At 40.0% G+C, this 21,573-nt stretch overlaps 1 protein-coding gene across 3 annotated transcripts in view; it reads right to left on the minus strand.

Annotated features, from left to right (window-relative positions):
• The window catches only part of LOC128693543 (serine/threonine-protein kinase Genghis Khan), a 230,939-nt gene extending 217,312 nt beyond the window's left edge, over positions 1-13,627 (minus strand). Inside the window, exon 1 of one of the 3 annotated variants that reach the window (XM_070081421.1) lies at positions 13,501-13,627. The gene's annotated coding sequence lies outside the window, so the exon portion shown is untranslated. The remainder of the gene's footprint in view (positions 1-13,500) is intronic. The other 2 variants (XM_070081429.1, XM_070081424.1) reach the window with 2 other exon arrangements.
• Between the last annotated feature and the right edge of the window lie 7,946 nt (positions 13,628-21,573).

Consider the following 21,573-nt stretch of genomic DNA (forward strand, 5'->3'; position numbering starts at 1 on the left):
GCAGAAGGGTATACCAATTAGTAATTCCAGTCACTAGTGAATGTAGCTCTACAGCTAGTTCATGATGCACCAGGTGTTGCACACCCTGATATGAATCGTTCAGTAAAACAAGCCAGAATGAAATACAGTGGACCCCCGCATAACGATTACCTCCGAATGCGACCAATTATGTAAGTATATTTATGTAAGTGCGTTTGTATGTGTATGTTTGGGGGTCTGAAATGGACTAATCTACTTCGCAATATTTCTTATGGGAACAAATTCGACCAGTACTGGCACCTGAACATACTTCTGGAGTGAAAAAATATCGTTAACCGGGGGTCCACTGTACTTTTGGCCACGTATGGCAACTGATATTTCCGAGTATGTTAAGAAATGTAGTGTTTGTATGCAACATAAAAGAAATGTCATCGGTCCAAATCCTATCCAGGTGTATCCCACCATGAGTGAACCATGAGAAAGAGTTGCCATAGATCTGTTAACCAATTTCCAATGTTCCCTCCAGGGTAACAAGCATCTAAGTGTTATGGTAGATCATTACACCAGATTTTGAGAGTTAGTTCCTAATGCAGATAAGACTGCCGAGACTGTAGCTAAAGCTTTCAAGGAGCGTATAATTTGTAGGCATACCACTCTTAAGTCCCTGGTAACAGACAATGGAAGTGAATTCTGAAACGAGATTCTTGAAAATTTGTGTACCTTGTACAAGATCTCTAAATCCACCATTGTTCCTCATCGTCCTGCCAGCAATGGGTTAGCAGAACGAACCAATAAGAAAGTACTTGATGTCTTGAGAGCCACTATCAACCCCAATAGTGAAACTTGGGATGAAGTTATACCTGATGTTCATTGTGCCATAAATTCTACTTACAATGCTTCGATAGGTGACACTCCACATTATGCGTTGTATGGTGTAGACAAGCGTTTGCCTTATGAGTTGTTATATTCTGCACTGAAACCCAAAAATAACCCTGATGATTTCATAGCAACTCGTACCAGTTTAGCTCAAAGGGTTTTTAGAAGAATCCGTGAGACACTTCTTAAGTCAACAGCAGAATTTACAAGAGTAACTAATAGCCACGCTAAGCCGACCAAAGTTAAAGTGGGTTCGAGAGTAATGCTAACTTCGAAAGTTTGTTTGTCCTTATCAAGTAGTTGAACATATCAATGGCAATAAGTATAACATTAGAGAAATTAGTACTGGTGAGTACAAGGAATAGCATTTAGATCACATGAAGTTAGTATGTGATGTTGAGGATGATATTTCTACTCAGACTAATGTGACAGACACTGGCAATCCTCCTGACTCTGTACCCTCTACCTCTAACACTCAGTCAGACGATCAACCTGAATGTCATTATTCTTTGCGTAAATGACAAGTAATGAGAAATCCCCAAGTATCTTTTGTAGATACTTGTTCAGATCTCCCTCAGTCAAGGCATGTGTTAGCCATTGCAAAAGAATTTGATCCTCCCAGAGATGATAACCATTCTGCATATGTAAATCTTACCCTCGCAGAGTTGGGTTTAACCCTTTGAAGGTCTGTCCCGTAGATCTACGTCATGAGCTCAGCTCACTCTGATAAACTGTGAGTGGTACATTTGGGCCTAGATATGAGAGAATACATCTATGTGGTATGTGTGCACCACATAAAACAGATCCTGCAGCACGCTGTGTATAATGAAAGAAAAAAACTGAAATCATGATTTTTTTATTAAAACAGCGACTTTGCAGTGTTTTTCGTATGTTTTTTATAGTTCTATTTGCGATTTCTTGGTCTCATTTGATAGAATGGAAGACATATTACAGAAATAGAGATGATTTTGATTGGTTTTCACACTGGAAATAGCTTGAAACTGAGCTCAAAGTAGCAGAAATGTTAAATTTTTGCCGATATTCAAGAGTAAACAAACGACCTCACACGTCTAATACACGCCAGCTGGTGGGTCTAATATGCATTCACAAATATGGTGAAGATATTTATACAATTACTACAGTATTGCATAACAGTAAATCTTCTATTTTTTGGTGTGAATAAAAATTCATTATGTGAATAAAAAATCAAAATGGAATTTATTTGTAAAGCCTCAAAACGTAACTAATGAACAGAGGAAATGTTAGTTTAGTTCCAGGAATACCTACATTGTTTATTCTGAACCCTATTTTGAAATTGGAATATTTTGAACTTTGTGTTAAATTGGCCAAATTAACAATTTCCGATCACTTTAATTTGTAGTTGAAACAGTTGACTTGGCGATTTCTTGTGCTCAAATCGATAGAATAGAAGTAATACTAGTGAAATAGCTAAGAATTTGGTTGACTGGAATAATGTAATTGGCCTAAAATGGGAGTCAAAGTCAGCAAAATTGCCGATTCGTAAATATCGCTGACACATCAAAATTCGCGAGAGCATAATATCATCAATTTTCCATCAAATTTCATACTTTTTGTTTTATTACCTTCACAAAAAGATTCTCTACCATTTCATAAGAAAAAATAACAAATTTTTTTTTGAAAATTCTTGGACACTGGGGCACCACTTCAGATTTGGGCCTTGGACCCTGAATGGGTTAAATGTATATAACCTGTATAACTAGATAATCAAGTTGAATGAAACTGTCAATTGTGTGTTTTGTTACTAGCTGATTAGTTACAAAAAAAAAAATTTTGTGTTCACGTTCTCTCCGAATTCTGAGATTTAGCAGTATGACCTGTACGCACCTGGTCTGCCTTTGCTGTTAATTACTTTCACCTTTGTAAATATATATTCTTCCTCAGAATCCGTAGAGTGCATGAATACAGATCGATTGATCAATTCCATCTTTTATTATACTATGATTTGTTCTTTTAAATAAGGGAGTTCACTTCTCAGCCATTAGCCGCCTCTTTGCAGTATATTTTCGTATAGTTTTTATGGTTGTATTCTCATTTTGTTTGGACTCATTTGATAGAATGGAAGATATATTACAGAAATTTACATGATTTTGATTGTTTTCATGACGAAAAGTACCTTGAAATTGAGCTCAAAGCAGCGGAAATGTTCGATTTTTGCCGATGTTCAATGAACTTTGTGTAAGTCAAGTTGGTTAATTTTATTAAGTGTAATCTAACCTAACCACTCTGTAATCCGGCACACTACAGGTCCTAATGATGCCGGATTTGTGATGGAGGACCTGTATGACATAATAAACAATATTAACATAGAAACCTGATATATACTTTAGAGTGAATAAAATGTCATTATGTGACAAGTGGTGGCGGCGATTTCTGCACCTGCTCTGAAAACATCTTCTCATGCTTCCCCTCCTGAGGTGTTATTATAAGAGAAATTGGAGTGTTTGTGAGGTTAACTGCACTAACTTCATAAGGAAAAACTGAAATAAGAAATATTGTATAAAAGCATAATACAGTGGACCCTCTGTTTTTGTCGATCCCTGTTATCACCAATTTCGGTTTTGGCCGACTTTTTCATCTAACTTTTGGATCCGTTTTCATCAATTACCTCCTTTTTCGTCGACTGTACAGAACCTGTCCAGTGCCCAGCGTGCAGACAAAGCCGCCTCTCACACTATTCCCAGCCAGTGTAACGTTGTTTCTCGGTGAGTGAACATATCCTGCCAGGTCATACGGAACATTTCATAATTATCCATTGTTTTTGCCACTTGTTTATTGTGTGTGACTGCTAAATAAGCGAGCATGTCCCCAAAGAAAGCTCCTAGTACCAGTGCTTTGGTAAAGAAAGTGAGGAACACCGTAGAACTGAAAAAAGAAATCCTAAGAAAATATGATAGTGGTATACACATTGCTGAACTCGGCAGGATGTACAGGAAGTTGCCATCAACAATCGGCTCCATTGTGGCAAAAAGAAATCATGGAAGCTGATGTTGGGAAAGGGCTGATTACGATAACAAAACAGAGTTCCCAAACAATTGAAGAAGTGAAGAAATTGTTGTTGGCCTGGATCAGAGGGAAAGAGTTAGCGGGAGATAGTGTTGTGCAGTCTATAATTTGTGAAAAGGCAAGGCAGTTGCAAGCCGATCTTACAAAGACACTGCCTGAAACAAGTGCTGATGTAGGTGAATTTAAGGCCAGTAAAGGCTGGTTTGAAAAATTCAATTAGAGAAGTGGCATACACAGTATTGTAAGGCACGGTGAGGGTGTCAGTTCAGACAAACAAGCAGCTGAAAATTTGTGTGGGAATTCAAATGTTATGTAGAAGCTGAAAAATTTCAACCCCAACAAGTGTACATTTGTGATGAAACAGGCCTGTTTTGGAAGAAAATGCCAAAGAGAACCTACATTACGCAGGAGGAAAAGGCACTCCTGGACACAAGCCTATGAAAGACAGGCTAACTCTCTTGCTGTGTGGTAATGCTAGTGGGGATTTCAAAGTGAAGCCTTTACTGGTGTATTACTCTGAAAATCCCAGTGTGTTCAAGAAAAACATATGTTGTCAAGAGTAAATTGTGTATGATGTGGAAGACAAACAGTAGGGCATGGGTCACTAGGGAAATTTTCCTGGAATTGTTCAATGAAGTGTTTGGCCCGAGTGTGAAGAAATAACTCCTGGATAATAGATTGCCCCTCCAGTGCCTCCTGTTAAGGATAATAAATTGCCACTCCAGTGCCTCCTGTTAATGGACAATGCTCCTGCTCATCCTCCTGACTTGGAAGACCAATTGTCTAAGGAATTCAGGTTTGTAACAGTGAAGTTCTTGCCTTCTAACACCCCTCTTCTCATCCAACCCATGGACCAGCAGATCATTGCAAACTTCAAAAAACTGTACACTAAAGCAATGTTTCAAAGGTGCAATTGACATAACCTCAGACTCTGAATTGACCCTAAGAGAGTTTGGAAGAATCACTTCAATATCTTCCATTGCATAGGCCTTATAGATAAGGCCTGGCAGGGAGTGACTTTGAGGACAATGAACTCTTCTTGGGGAAAATTGTGGCCAGATTGTGTCCAAAAGAAGGATTTTGAAGGGTTTGAGGTGGACCCTGTCGACCCTACACCTGTTGTGCAATCAATTATGGAACTGGGGAATTTCATGGGGTTGGATGTGAGTGGCCAGGATATGGAAGAGTTGGTGGAGGACCACAATGAAGAGCTAACCACTGATGAGCTGCAAGAGCTTCATATGCAACAGCAACAGACCACAACTGAGGAAATTGCTTCAGAGGAGGAGGAAGAGAAATGGAAGACGGTGCAATCTTCAAAGATTAAGAAGATTTGTGCAGTGTGGACTGAAGTGGAGGAACATCGCTTTGAGAAAGCTGTTGCAATCCGTGCTAGTGACTTTTACAATGACAGTGCTATGTCCCATTTTAGGCAAATCTTAGAGATGCCAGAAACAGAATTATCTGGACATATTTTGTGTGACACGGGTCCAGTGACTCTCAAGCTGGTCCTAGTGGCATTAAAAAACCTCGAGTCCTTATGGAGGGGGATTCCCAGTGTAATTACTAGTGAGAGTCTGGTGCTATTTTTAATTTGTATTTTTATATTATTAGATTAAACCTAGTTGTACTATAGCTCATTCCAGCTCAATACATAGACTATACCAAAGTCATTACATTAGGCATCAGTGCAATTACAAGTGAGAGTCTCGTACTATTTTTAATTTGTTTTTTTATATTATTAGTTTATACCTAGTTGTACTTTAGTTCATTCCAGCACAACACATAGACAACACCAACTCCATTATGTGTATTAGTGACTATACTCTACATGACCAAAATGCTATAGCTATATTCTTGTCCAAACTTCCCACCACTACAGATATCTGTACTAAAACTCAACACACAACTCAGGATATAAATAACCATAATTTAAACCTAGAAGATGATTGATCACATTGGCCCTGATCTAAACCTCCATAATCTGACACAAAACCAAAACCTATTGGAAAGTGACTGCCTTTACTACACAGCATCACAAGCCAGCACTATCCTAAACAATGCTAAAAGTCTATCAGTACTTAACTACAACATCAGGTCCTTAAGCAAACACTATGATGACCTCCCGGCACTCCTTGAATCACTAAAGACACCCTTCTCCTGCATTATTCTTACTGAGACCTGGCTTAAGCAGGACACAATAGATATCTACCCTCTACCAGGATACACAGCAATCCACAACTGCAGACCATACCAAGTTGGGGGTGGTATTGCAATCTATTACTCTAACCAATTATCTTGTATTAGCACCACTTGCTTTAGTGATGAATATGGAGAATACATTTTTGCTAATTTTACTGTAAAAAACCTTAAGACGCCTATAACAATCGGTGCCATTTACCGGATACCCCACACAAACATCCCAAATTTCAGTGAGAAATTAAAGGAACTAATAACAAACAGACAAATGAATAAGCACCACCTTCTCTTAGCTGGAGACTTCAACATCAACCTTGGCCTACTAGATGATCAGCCTGTAACTGATTTCATCAACAATATGAACAACACACTTCTCATACCAACAATAACTAAACCAACCAGGCTCAATGAAACAAGTGCAACCATAATAGACCACATATGGACCAATATACTAGCCCCCCTTAAATCAGGGATAATCACAGATAGCACTACAGACCACTACCCTACCTTCCTCTTGACAAACATTAGTAAACCACCACTTGAATACAACAAAGTTTCATTTAGACTCCATGATGAGGCCTCAATAAGGAAGTTCACAGCTGACCTAGAGACTGTTGACTGGCCTACAGAATTCTCCAAGGTATTGATGACTGGACAGACATTTTTCTTAACAAATTACTTAGACTATACAACAAACATTGTCCTATACAAACGAAACAGATCACAAACAAATGGTTTGGTTGCCCATGGCTAACCAGCACCATTCTGAAATCCATTGATAAGAAACACCAATATGAAAAGCAATATAGACAGGGCCTAATACACAAAGATATTCTTAAACACTATTCATCAGTCCTCACCAAAGTAATAAAGAAAGCCAAACAACTATACTACTCCAGTAGATTCACTGACACAAGAGGAGATATAAAAAAGACCTGGAAAACACTCTCTCAGATACTAGGGACCCACAAACTAAAAAAAAACAAGAATATTGTCCTAACTAAACCTAATGAAACACCACTGCATCCCACTGACACAGCTAACAAGATAAACGACTTCTTCTCAACCATAGGTTCTAATCTCCCCAATAAAATCCCACGTACCAATGCCCATGCCGGGGATTACCTAGATGGAAATATCCCAAATTCCTTCTATCTTGCTCCAACTGAGCCCACGGAAGTCACCGAGATTATAAAGTCACTTAAAAATAACTCAGGGAATCTGTCTCATGTCCCACCATTATTGTACAAGAGAGCGGCCCATGTCCTCTCGCATGCTATCTCATTACTTTTTAACAAGTCACTAGAAACTAGCACCTTCCCGAAACTACTCAAGATGGCAAGGGTTACACCAATACATAAAGGTGGTGACCCTACAGATTTAAACAACTATAGGCCAACATCAAACTTACCATTGCTATTCAAAATCTTTGAGAAACTCGTGCACAGGAGACTGTATTCATTTATAATGGCACAAAACATACTCAACCCCTGCCAATTTGGATTCAGGAAAAATAAAAGCACTAACGATGCAATCATAAAAATGCTAGATCTGCTTTACACAGCACTAGAAAATAAGGAATATCCACTAGGAATTTTTATTGACCTAAGAAAAGCTTTTGACACAGTAGACCACGGCATCCTACTCCACAAACTTGACCATTATGGTATAAGAGGCCATGCGCTTGCATATTTCAAATCTTACCTTACTAATAGGTATCAGTATGTCACCATTAAAGACACAGCATCAACAACACAGCCACTTGATACTGGAGTTCCGCAGGGAAGTGTCCTTGGTCCCCTGCTCCTCATATACATCAATGATCTTCCAAACGTATCTCAACACCTGAACCCCATTCTCTTTGCTGACGACACGACTTATGTCATCTCTCACCCTAATCTTGCCACCCTCAACACCATTGTTAATGAGGAGCTGATCAAAATATCAACTTGGATGACAGCCAATAAACTTACCCTTAACACTGACAAAACCTACTACATTATGTTTGGTAGCAGAGCAGGAGATGCGCAAATTAACATTAAGATCGACAACACTCTAATTGCCAGGCATAATGAGGGCAAATTCCTTGGCCTATACCTCGACAAAAACCTGAACTTCAGCACCCATATCCAACACATAACCAAAAAAGTATCCAAAACGGTTGGGATCCTCTCCAAGATACGATACTACGTGCCGCAAACTGCCCTTCTCACACTATACCATTCACTTATATATCCATACCTCACCTATGCTATCTGTGCTTGGGGTTCAACTGCAGCAACACACCTAAAGCCAATAATAACCCAACAAAAAGCCGCAGTAAGAATAATCACTAAATCCCATCCCTGGCAACACACCCCCCCCACTCTTCATAGATCTAAACTTACTCCCTGTTCAGTACATCCACACTTACTACTGTGCAATCTACATCTACAGGACCTTAAATTCCAATATTAACCTTGACCTAAAACACTTTCTTGATAGTTGTGACAGAACCCACAGGCACAACACCAGACACAAACATCTCTATGACATTCCCAGTGTCCGACTAAACCTTTACAAAAATTCTATGTATGTCAAAGGCCCTAAAATCTGGAACACCCTATCTGAAAATTCTAAAACTGCAGACACATTCATCACCTTCAAAACTACCATCAGAAAAGATCTTATCTCCCTGATACACCCTGTCACGAATACCGAATACCACCTGGTGGTTAACACTTACACTCACTCACCCATTTGACCATAAGCAGAAATATCAATCTCAATCTCAAAATAATGAATCTTAACTAGTCATAAGTTGGCCTGTGATACTCCAATACTGAAACTATGTATAGTGCCAAAACAAAAGCATTCACATTGCTAAACTCACAAACTAGTATTTAGTCACTTAGCCATAATACCAACTTACCTCGTAATTTTGTAATATTTTAAACTTAAGATTTAATTTAAGTCTGCCCAAAATGCCTAGCCATGCTAGGTGTTCTAGTGGTACACTCTGTAATTATTATTTTACTACATGTAAACCACACAATAACCAAATTCTGTAAACTCAGCATTGTAATCCTTATAGAGAATAAACTTTGAATTGAATTGAATTGAATTCCAAACAATAACCTGTCTTCCCTCTCCCCTCCTCCCTGTTTTCCTTCCAGCAACAACAGCCTTCAACAAAGGTAAGTGCCATGTGTAATGTTCATTCTTTTGTGTATGTAACTATCTTTAAGGTAAAAAATTATTTTTTTTGTTGATACTTCTGGGTGTTTGGAACGGATTAATTCCATTTGCATTATTTCTTATGGGGAAAATATTTTCGGTTTTGGCCAATGGCTTTGGAATGGATTAAACACGAAAACCAAGGGTCCACTGTTAACCCTTTTAGGGTCCAGAAGCCAAATTTCGAAGTGCGCACCAGTGTCCAAGAATTTTCAAAAAATAATTTTGTTATTTTTTCTTATGAAATGGTAGCAAATCTTTTTCTGAAGGTATTAAAAAAAAATTACGATATTTGATGGAAAATTGACGAAATTATGCTCTTACTAATTTTGATGTGTCAGCGATATTTACGCATAGGCGGTTTTGCCGACTTTGACTCCCATTTTAGGCCAATTACCTTATTTCAGTCAACCAAATTCTTAGCTATTTCACTAGTACAGTGGACCCTCGCCTAACGTTGGCATCACGTAATGTTAAATCCGCCTAGTGATACATTTTAACGCAAAAATTTTGCCTCGCCTAGCGCTAAAAAACTCACTCAACGCGATTCGTCCAAGACACATCCGGCCTAAGCCAGCCTCACTTGTTCTGCCAGTGGCATTGTTTACAAGCCAGGGTGGCCAGTTGCATGCATACATTCGATACATTTTGTATTCATTGTTTATAGTGCTTGTAACTGCTAAATAAGCCACGATGGGCCCAAAGAAAGCTTCTAGCGCCAACCATGTGGTAAAAAGGGTGATAAATACTATCGTACCACAGTCAGCTGCTGCTGCACCACGGTCAGCTGTTGCTGGATCAGTCAGCTGTTGCTGCACCACGGTCAGCTGTTGCTGGATCGGTCAGCTGTTGCTGCACCATGGTCAGCTGTTTTTGGACCAGTCAGCTGTTGCTGGATCAGTTAGCTGTTGCTGCACCACGGTCAGCTGTTGCTGGACCAGTCAGCTGTTGCTGGATCAGTCAGCTGTTGCCGCACCACAGTCAGCTGTTGCTGGACCACGGTCAGCTGTTGCTGGACCAGTCAGTTGTTGCTGGATCAGTCAGCTGTTGCTGCACCACAGTCAGCTGTTGCTGGACCAGTCAGCTGTTGCTGGACCATTCAGCTGTTGCTGGATCAGTCAGCTGTTGCTGGACCAGTCAGCTGCTGCTGCACCACAGTCAGCTGTTGCTGGACCAGTCAGCTGCTGCTGGACCAGTCAGCTGTTGCTGGACCAGTAAGCTGCTGCTGCACCACAGTCAGCTGTTGCTCGACCAGTCAGCTGTTGCTGGATCAGTCACCTGCTGCTGCACCACAGTCAGCTGTTGCTGCACCATGGTCAGCTGTTGCTGGACCAGTCAGCTGTTGCTGGATCGGTCAGCTGCTGCTGCACCACAGTCAGCTGTTGCTCCACCACAGTCAGCTGTTGCTGCACCACCATCAGCTGTACTCGAAGATATGGAGTGTGTGTTGTTGGTGTGGCTTAACGTGAAACAATTACCGAGAAACGATTAACCCCAGAGGGTTAGCCACCCAGAATAACCCAAGAAAGTCAGTGCATCATCGAGGACTGTAACTTATTTCCATTGGGGTCCTTAATCTTGTCCCCCAGGATGCGACCCACAACAGTCAACTAACACCCAGGTGAACAGGAAAAAATGCCTGGAACTAGGGCTCATATTGGTGAATTTAAGGCCAGCAAAGGTTGGTTTGAGAGATTTAAGAATTGTAGTGGCATACACAGTGCAATAAGGCATGGCGAAGCTGAAAAATTCATCCCCCAACAAGTGTTCAATTGTGACAAAACAGGCCTGTTCTGGAAGAAAATGCCACACAGGACCTACATTACTCAGGAGGAAAAGGCACTCCCAGGACACAAGCCTATGAAAGACAGGCTAACTCTCATGTTTTGTTGTAATGCTAGTGGGGATTGCAAAGTAAAGTCTTTACTGGTGTATCACTCTGAAAATCCCAGTGTTCAAGAAAAACAGTGTCTCATCACTCATCAATACTCTTCAATAAAGGTAAGTGTCATTTTAACATTTATTTATGTAGTTATTCTGCATGTCTCATTGTTTTCTTTGTAGGGAAATGTATATTTCATGAAAAAAAAAAAAATTTTTAATACTTTTGGCTGTCTGGAATGGATTAATTGGATTTCCATTATTTCTTATGGGGAAAATTAACTCAGCTAACAATAATTTCGGCTAATGATGAGCTCTCAGGAACGGATTAATATCATTAGGCGAGGGTCCACTGTATTACTTCTATTCTATCGACTGAGCACAAGAAATCACCAACTCAACTGTTTCAACTACAAAATAAAGTGACTGAAAATTGGAAATTTGGCCAATTTAGTGCAAAGTTCAAAATATTCCAATTTCAAAATAGATTCCAGAATAAACAATGCAGGCATTTCTGGCACCAAAGAATCGCAAATACAACTATAAAAAACATACGAAAAACACTGCAAAGTTGCTGTTTTAATAAAAAATTACGGTCTCAGTTTTTTTTCTCTCATGCATTGTGTGCTGCAGGATTTGCTTTATGTGGTGCACAGATACTGCATAGATGTATTCTTATATCTAGGCCCAAATTTACCGCTCACAGCTTATCAGAGTGAGCTGAGCTCATGGTGTAGATCTATGGTTTGGACCCTCAACGTAAAGTCGTAGATCTACTGCATGGACCCTGAAAGGGTTAAACATAGTAGAGAATGTAAAGAAATAAACTGGTGTACGCACGGAGAAGAGATGCATACACAGAGTGGCATATGCTGTCAGTTGCCCTATAAACCCCAACTTCAACAACATTGTAGGAGTTAATTTTGTTTCATCCTTTTTCTATCGCTTAATCGCTTAACTTGGTTGCTACACTCTTAATGCTACACTTTATCACAGAACTTAACTGCTGCAATTTTTTTTTTTTTTTTTTTTCACTTCACTTTCTACTGATTTTTGGCTTTTCTCCACGCTTTTCACTGGTGACAGTGAGCATTGTTGTGGTATTCACTGTGCTATCTAGTGGTGGCATTTGTTGTTTTGTTGCATTCTGAAGCTTGCTTGTTATTATAGTATTATTATAATTATTGTTATAGTATTATTATACATATTATATTATTATTATTATTATTATAATGGGAAGTGCTAAACCTGTAGGATTATACAACACCTATAGGGGGGGAATGGAAGGTATTCAGGCTTAATTTAGAGAACTAGAGCACAGATACAATTCCCTAGATCAAGAGCCCCTCACCAGCATCAAAGAACCTCCCTTGAGGGGAAGCTCGCATCATGAATTTTGTCTCGTATCCAGAAACAAAAAATCGACCGAGTGACGGCTCGTATCCTGATAAATTTGCATGCTGGGGCACTTGTAAGCTGAGGTTCCACTGTATGTATTAACAAAGCGGTATTAATAATGATAGGAATGCAACATAAAAGAACTCCATATAAGGACCCCAATGGAAATAAGTCACTTTGTCTGACTTTTTTGGGGTTATCTTAGGGTCTCCACACACATGCTGCTATGTATAACAATCTATGTAACTGTATTTGTTGTTTGTTGGACTATCTTATTGAAACTTGGGCAATGAATGATGGAAGGAGGCTTCGTAATGTACAGTAGACTGTCATTTAACACACTAGTTACATTCCTGAAAACACCATGTTAGGTAAAATCATGTTAGATGAACTGAAGAACTTATGCAAAAAATAGGGTTACGTTCCTGTGAGCCCCAAAAAAGTCCAACAACTTTTTTTAGGCCTCCACATCTTACAAAAATAAAAGTGAATATGTAATTGTAGTTCACTGTTATGATGTATTATGTTTTTTTACTGCTTAAGACTACAAATGTAACAGAAATAATATTTCTTATCTTAAATTGTGGGTGCTGGTGTTTGTTGATGATTGTGAAGAGAGTGGAGAGTTATGCTGTGGCCCTACTGGGCTGAGGTGGATGGTAAAGGTTCTGGTACTGAAGTTGATGGTTGTACTGGAGTGTCTAACTTGAAATCATTCAGTCAGTCAAGTGATTCAGTAAGTTAAGTGATTCAGTAAGTCAAGGGATTCAGTAAGTCAGTCAAGTCATTCAGTAAGTCAGTCAAGTTGTTCAGTAAGTCAGTCAAGTCATTCAGTAAGGTGTTGAGAGGGTTCGTGGAGATATGATGGTTGGAGATAAACACAAGTTGTTGGGTGGTAACACTTACATTAACAGAGGAGAGCCCAGCCTAGCCTGTCCTGTTGCCTTTAGGTCTATGCATGAACTGAGAAAGGGACAGCGCGTCTCACCCTCACATGCGGCATCACATGACATCACACATACTAGCCACTGGGCCTAGCAAAGGGGTCAACTATGTAAAAGATATGGATGGTACTATGATAACAAAAAAGGCACAATACCGTGACTGGAACGATACACAAATAACAATGATACTTGGAAAACATATACAGGGAATCAGCAACTATGCTGACAGCTCAGTCATGTTATGTACGTTGTCACGACATACCATACTATGCCATAGGCTGAACAGGCAGGTGGCTCTGGGCTGATTCTATACAATAGCAAAGACATATATAACTTAGAACTAATGGATGGTATCGTAATGCATTACAAATTAACTCTTTGACTGTCACAATCTTTTCCCGACGGTAATGACACCAAAAGTACGAAATTTGAAGGAAAACTTACAGAATTACGCTCTCGCAAAGTTAGTGACCTCAGTGATATTTGCAAATCGGTGATTTCACCCACTTTGAGCCCTATTTTCGACTAATTCCATTGTTCCAGTCGACCAAACTCACATTTATTTCTTTAGAATTCCATTTGTTTTAACGATGGGTACAAGAAACTGCCCATTTACCAATTTCAACTACCCAGTAAAGTGGTCAGACATTGCCAATTTGGCCAATTTCACGCAAATTAAAAAATATGCCAATTTCAAAACAGGGTCTAGAATGAACAATGCAGACATTCTTGTCTCTAAAATAACATTTTCTTGTTCATCAGTCACGTCTCCAGGCCCCTCTGATGTTACTCTTGCTTTCTATTTTGAATTTTTATTCAAACAAAAAATAGACGATTTACGGTTATGCAGACTACTGCAGTATTATAATAATTGTAAAAATAATGTCAACCCATTCATGACTGCATATTAGAATGGCTAGTTGGACATTTATTGGACAATGACATCATTTGTTTACTCTTGAACATGGGCAAAAATCAAACATTTCCCCTACTTTGAGCTCCATTTCAAGGTTCTTTTCAAAGTAAAAAAAAACAAAATCACCTCTATATTTCTATAATATGTTTTCCATTCTATCAAATGTGACTACAAAAACAAGACTATAACCATAAAAACCATACGAAAATACACCTCAAAGTCGGCGTTTTAATCCAAAAACACGGTCGGAGTTTTTTTCATTTTCTCATGCACTGCATGCTGCAGGAATTTTTTTATACAGTGCACACTGACTACACAGACCCTTTCTCTCACATGTGGGCCTACCAGCTTTCTCCTGCTTGATTTCAAGCTGCTAGAATTTTTGAGTATACAGTGGACCCTCAACCAGCGATATTAATCCGTTCCTGAGGGCTCATCGTTAATCGAAATAATCGTTAGTCAAGTTAATTTTCCCCATAAGAAATAATGGAAATCAAATTAATCCATGCAAGACTCCCCAAAGTATTGAGAAAAATTTTTTTTACCACATGAAATATTCATTTTAACCCTTTGACTGTGTCAGGCCCCTCTCTGAAACTGTCATTCTATGTCGCTCAATTTTTGAAGAAAAAAAAAATTATTTTTTCTTATGAAATGATAGAGAATCTTTTCCCGATGGTAATGACACCAAAAGTTCAAAATTTGGTCGAAAACTCATGGAATTATGCTCCCGCGAAGTTAGCGGTCTCGGCGACATGCGTATCGGCGATTTCGCCGACTTTGAGCCCTATTTTCAGCCAATTCCATTGTTCCAGTTGACCAAACTCATAGCTATTTCTTTAGAACTCCATTTTATCTATCAGCTGAGTACAAGAAACCTCCCATTTACTAATTTGGACTACCCAATATGGTGGTCAGAAATTGGCAGTTTGACCAATTTCACGCAAACTAAAAAAGATGCCAATTTCAAAATAGGGTCCAGAATAAACAAGGTAGACATTCGTGGCACTAAAATAACATATGCTCTGTTCATTAGTCACATCTCTAGGCCCCTCTTATATTATTATTGCTTTCTATTTTGATTTTTTATTCATACAAAAAAATACAAAATTTACTGTTATGCAGACTACTGCATTATTGTAAAAATGGTATAAATAATATCAGTGCACTAGTGAAAGAATATTAGAATCCCCAGTTGACGTGTATTGGACGGGTGGTGTGATTTATTTACTCCTGAACATTGGTAAAAATCGAACATTTCCGCTACTTTGAGCTCAGTTTCAAGGTCGTTTTCATCGTCAGAGTAATGAAAATCATCACTATTTCTGTAGTATGTTTTCCATTTTATCACCTAAGACCATGAAAACGAGAATACAACAATAAATACTATACGAAAATACACCTCAAAGTTGGTGTTTTATTCCAAAAAAACGATCAGTTTTTTTGTTCTCATTACGCAATGTGTGCTGCAGGATTTTTTTTATGTGGTGCACACTGACCACACAGACCCATTCTCTCACTTGTGGGCCTACCAGCTTTCTCCTGCTTGATTTGAAGCCGCTAGAATTATTGAGTATATATACGTCAGAAATATTGGCTCGTAAGACGTATTTATACGTCGAAAACAGTCAAAGGGTTAATACACACAAACTGAAGAAGACATGCACAGTTACATGACACTTACCTTTATTGAAGATCTGGTGATGATTGATGGGATGGGAGGAGGGGAGACCATTGATCTTGTTAGTGTTTAGAAGGGGAATCCCCTTCCATTAGCACTTGAGGTAGCAAGTCTTTTTCTGGGGTTACTTCCCTTGTTCTTTTAATGTCACTAGGACCAGTTTCAGAGTCACTGGACTTCTGTCGCACAACATATCTGTCCATAGAGGCCTGTACCTCTCGTTCCTTTATCCTAAAGTGTTTCACAACATTGTCAGTGTAATAGTCACCAGCACGGCTTGCAATAGCTGTGTGAGGGTGATTTTCATCCATGAAGATTTGCACTTTAAGCCGCATTGCACACATTTCCTTAATCTTTGAGGTGGGCAACTTCTTCAATTTCTCTCTCCCCTCCTCCGAAGCAGTTTCCTCAGGTGTGGCCTCTTACTGTTGAAGATGATCTAGCAGCTCATCAGTGGTTTGTTCTTCATTGTCCTCCTCCACCAACTCTTCCACATCCTCCCCACTAACCTCACCAATATGAGCACTAGTTCCAAGCATTTTTTCCTGGTCACCTGGGTGTTAGTCAACTGTTGTGGGTCGCATCCTGGGGGACAAGATTAAGGACCCCCAATGGAAATAAGTTAGACAGTCCTCGATGATGCACTGACTTTCTTGGGTTATCCTGGGTGGCTAACCCTCCGGGGTTAATCGTTTCTCGGTAATTGTTTCACGTTAAGCCACACCAACAACACTCTCTCCACATCTTCGAGTAATACAGCTGATGGTGGTGCAGCAACAACAAGAGCTGACTGTGGTGCAGCAGCAGCTGCACCTTTGGCAAGAACAGCTTCCTTGATTGCCATTTTCTTACCCACAATAGCAGCGATGGTTGATTGGGGTTTATTATACAACCTGACCAGCTCAGAGACACGCACTCCACTTTCATACTTAGCAATGATCTCTTTCTTCATCTCCATAGTAATTCTCACCATTTTTGCTGTAGGGTTGGCACTAGAAGCTTTCTTGGGGCCTATGGTGACTTATTTTGCAGGTGCAATCACTACAAAGGCTGTGATAATATGAAATGTTCCAGTTGTTGTATGTTTGGAAGCGACCGCGGTGGCTGGCTGGCTTGTAAACACTGGCACCCAAGGGACAAGTGAAGTGCGCTCAGGCCAAAGTGGATGCGTCTCGTACAGACCGAATAGCGCTGGTCGGGTTTTTAAGCGCTAGTTGAGGCAAAATTTTTGCGTTAAAATGTATCGCTAGTCAGATTAATCATTAATCGATGCCATCGCTGGTTAAGGGTCCACTGTACATACGTCAAGCACATTGGCTCGTAAGACGTATATATATGACTGAAACAGTCAAAGGGTTAAACAAAAGTACCAACCACTCCAACACTATATCCCCCCCCCCCTGCTTTTAACATTTCTGTCATGATCCCATCAGTTCCAGCTGCTTTACCCCCGTTCATTCTCCATAATGCCTCACGTTCCTCCACCACACTTACATTCTTCTCTTTTTCACTCCTTAAAGATGGTATACCTCCCTGGCCAGTGCATGAAATTACCACCTCCCTTTCTTCCTCAACATTTAGAAGTTCCTCAAAATATTCTCGCCATCTACCTATGTTACGCGCCCCTACTTCACTCCATTATATACAAAAATAAAAGGGATGGCTAAAATAAGTTCGGTAATAATATATCGCGAACTACTTTATTACTAGCTAGATAAAGCAGGTTCGACTATATATTATTATCGGGTACAGTATGAATCATCAAAAGTACTCTCTTTGTATTATATTGTATTATATTATATCTTTCCCCATGATTATTATAATTATAATATTATATTATATTATTATTAGGTTAGGTATTACGAATGTGTAACCACTACTGTAGTGACCAATTGGTGGTTCTAGAATTGACGCCACGTGCCGCCTTCTGGCCGAGCTGAAGTCATACTATGGAGTAGTTGAGTGAGTCAGTCAGCTCCTAGCTCTGACTCGGTACGGGTCTTCAACCCAAAGCTCATAGCTTAAACTAAAACTTTATACCAAGTCTATTGTCTTGCCTTTGCCATTAGTCTGGTAATTCATGTCACTTATGAAAGATAACTATTTCGTTACCCTAGACCTTTCTAAAAGAGTTAAATGGTGAGATTAGTAGATTATTAATTGAAATTATTGTATCATACTCTGTTGATGAGATTTTGAACGTAAGATTGGGTTTCTTGCTGTATAGTGTTTCATTTATAATTGCTTGTGGTTATTTTAATTCACTAACCAAATACCAATGAAGCTAAATGATTGGTAATAAAATAAAACTAACAAAAAAAAAATGGAGTTATTTGTGCCCCTATTGTTACGGTGAAGATTAAGTCGTAACAAATGGGTTGTCTGTCCGGGAGCTACTTACCCTGAAATACATATTTGTTTTGCATTAAAATTAAGCTCCCTTGCGAGAATTAAGAAAATGGATCCAGAAATTAAGTCATTATTAGATGAATTAACAGAGGCTACTCTTGACACTTAAAAATTACAGACGTGTTGGCAAATAGCTAGACAGTTAGATATACCTTATAATAGATACCATAGCGCAAAGACTCTTAGGTCCCTAATTAAGGTTAGATTATTTCCAAAATCCCAAGCAATGCCAGAATTAGATTTGGAAGATAGTTTTATTTCTCAGTTCGAGGAAGTAGAAATCCCACGGACGGGAACTGCCTTAAATAATGAAGTTGAGCCAGAGTTTACAAGGCCTTACTACTCAGTCCAGTCTCAAAGCTCTCCCCCGTTCATTTCCCCGGAGTATGTATCGGTGGTTGGAACGAACCCTCAGTCAAATGACGGGGATAATTTTAGGACTGGTGCTCGTCCCAAAATACTTCCGGAGAAGACGCCCGAATTCCCTTCGGTGTCATTACCTCTTGGGAATTTCACGTCCGAACAACTAGAGAGAATAGAACGCATATTACTATTACAAAACTCTCAAATCGAAGCTAGAAGATGTCTAAACGAGGAAGAATTTAGGCGTGAAAGGTTTCGTTTTGAAACAAAGCAGAAGGGAGTTCCGGAAGAAAGAGACGTGAAGAGCACGGTAACCGGGTTTGACTTGCATAAAGCAGCTCTGATGGTACCTAAGTTTAACGAAACAGACTTAGATGAATTCTTTGAAATTTTTGAGAATCAGGCACGTTCAATGGGCTGGCCTAAAGACAAATGGGCCACATTGCTGCACACGTCTCTATATGGAAAGGCGCAGTCTTGTGTCGCCTCCTTACCATATGAGTTTTATGTCCAGTACGACGTAGTAAAGAGAACTATTTTAGAAGCATATGACATGCTCCCTATTAGTTACCAAATAGCTTTTCGTTCCATGAAACGGCAAACAAGACAAACTTATTTAGATTTTGCCCGAGGGAAAGCAGTGGCGTTTGAACGTTGGTGTCGAGCTTCTCGGGTCACGACTTTAAAAGATCTATCACAATTAATGTTACTAGAAGATTTGTATGCAAATTTTCCAGAGGGAGTTCGCCAGTATCTTGTTGGCCATCCGCAAACAACGTTGTTAGAGACTGCCGCGCTGGCAGACAACTTTGAGATTTCCCAGAGGTTGGTACAATCTGAAAGCAGCCAGGTTATCAAACCAGCAACGAGACCCGAACCTGCGAAGCCTTTCGGTAAGCGACCTACCCAACCCGTTCACTCCCGTGTAACAAGTAAACCCGAAGTAAAACACCAAATTCAATCGAGCCCATCCTATAGACCAGATAGGTCATGGGAAAAAATTAAATGTTCGTACTGTTCGAAGCTGAGACATTTCAAATCACAATGCTTTAAGCGTGATAGGGACCAGGGAAGGAGTCCATCCTATAGATTGCCCACACAAATAATATCCTATACGACTCATCCAAGGAAGTCCGAGCCAAGAGTAGACGCTCTGTCCCAAGGAAAACTAACAGATCCTCCTAGTTGACTAAGCAGAATATGGGTATCATCGTCAAACTTGTCAAGGGCTATGAGTCCTTACTTTTCCAAAAGCAAAGTAGGAATTACCGATAGCCAGTTGTTGCAAGTAAATTCCTTTAGGGATACGGGGTCCTACTTAACATTATTAAGAGAAGGACTGTTATCATTCCCCGCCGGATCATATACGGGTTTCGACGCTCTGTTGGAAGCTTATGGTGGCTCCACTACGCGAGTACCCCTGTACAAGTTATATGTTGAAACTCCTATTTTTACAGGCTGGACGTCAATCGGAGTGTCTCCAACTAACTTCCCCATAAAAGACGTAGACCTATTGATTGGGAACGACTTAGCGGAAGAAGGAATATGGAAAGAGCCCATAGTTATGGAAAATCCAACCGAGGAAAATTACGTCATCGAAGCCCGACGAACGGAACCTACCCTCTTTCCTCTGAGCATAGTAACCCGGGCAATGACCAAACGGTCGCGTTCTCCGTTGGTATCGGAGGAAGTCGTGGACGACGTCGACGTAGGAGTAGGAGACATATTCAACGAAAGCTCGAGTGTCGAGCCAACAATCCACCCAGAACCGATACCAGTTCCTAAGTCGGTGGTTTCCGAAATAGATTTATTCTCGAAGGAGGATCTAGTAAGAGAACTCCAAATAGACCCCTCCTTAAGTGACATCAGGAAGCTTGCTGTGTCAGGAGAAGAAGCCCTTAAAGGTGACAGCTCTTACTATTGGGAGAAGGACTTACTGAAAAAGAAACTAGGATCTCTTAAAAGTGATCATCTAGTGGTCTTGCCTACCCCGTTTAGAAATTTAGCATGTAAGTTTGCTCATGACAGTCCTCAAGGTGGACATCTGGGACAAAAGAAGACTTTTAGAAAAATTGCTAAGCACTTCACATGGCCAAAAATGAAGGAAGAAGTGGAACGGTATGTAAGAAGCTGTTCCGTGTGTCAACTAGTAGGCAAACCTGCACATAATCCACCACCTGCGCCGTTGAACCCTATACAAGTAACAGGCGAACCCTTTTCTCGTCTGGTGATCGACTGTGTCGGCCCGCTACCCAAGACTCGACAGGGCAACCAGTTCCTGTTCACTATCATGGACACAGTCACCAGGTACCCGGAAGCAGTTTCTCTCAGGAGGATTAATGCTCGCCTAATAGTGAGAGCACTGATTAAGTTCTTCTCTCACTTCGGATTTCCAAGAGAAGTTCAATCGGATCAAGGGTCGAATTTTACTTCAAAATTTTTCCGTGAAGCCTTGGCTCAGTTAGGGGTCAAGACGGTTTACGCGACGGCCTATCGACCCCAATCACAAGGCGTGGTGGAAAGGTTCCATCAAACTTTGAAGATTATGATGAGGTCCTACTGTTTACAGTATTCCAAAGATTGGGATGAAGGTATTCCACTACTCTTGTTTGCCCTAAGAGAAAGCGAACAAGACAACTTGAAGTTTTCGCCATTTGAGTTAATAT

Source organism: Cherax quadricarinatus, chromosome 6 (assembly GCF_038502225.1).
Source record: "Cherax quadricarinatus isolate ZL_2023a chromosome 6, ASM3850222v1, whole genome shotgun sequence".
In the NCBI taxonomy this organism is placed as follows: Eukaryota; Metazoa; Arthropoda; class Malacostraca; order Decapoda; family Parastacidae; genus Cherax; species Cherax quadricarinatus.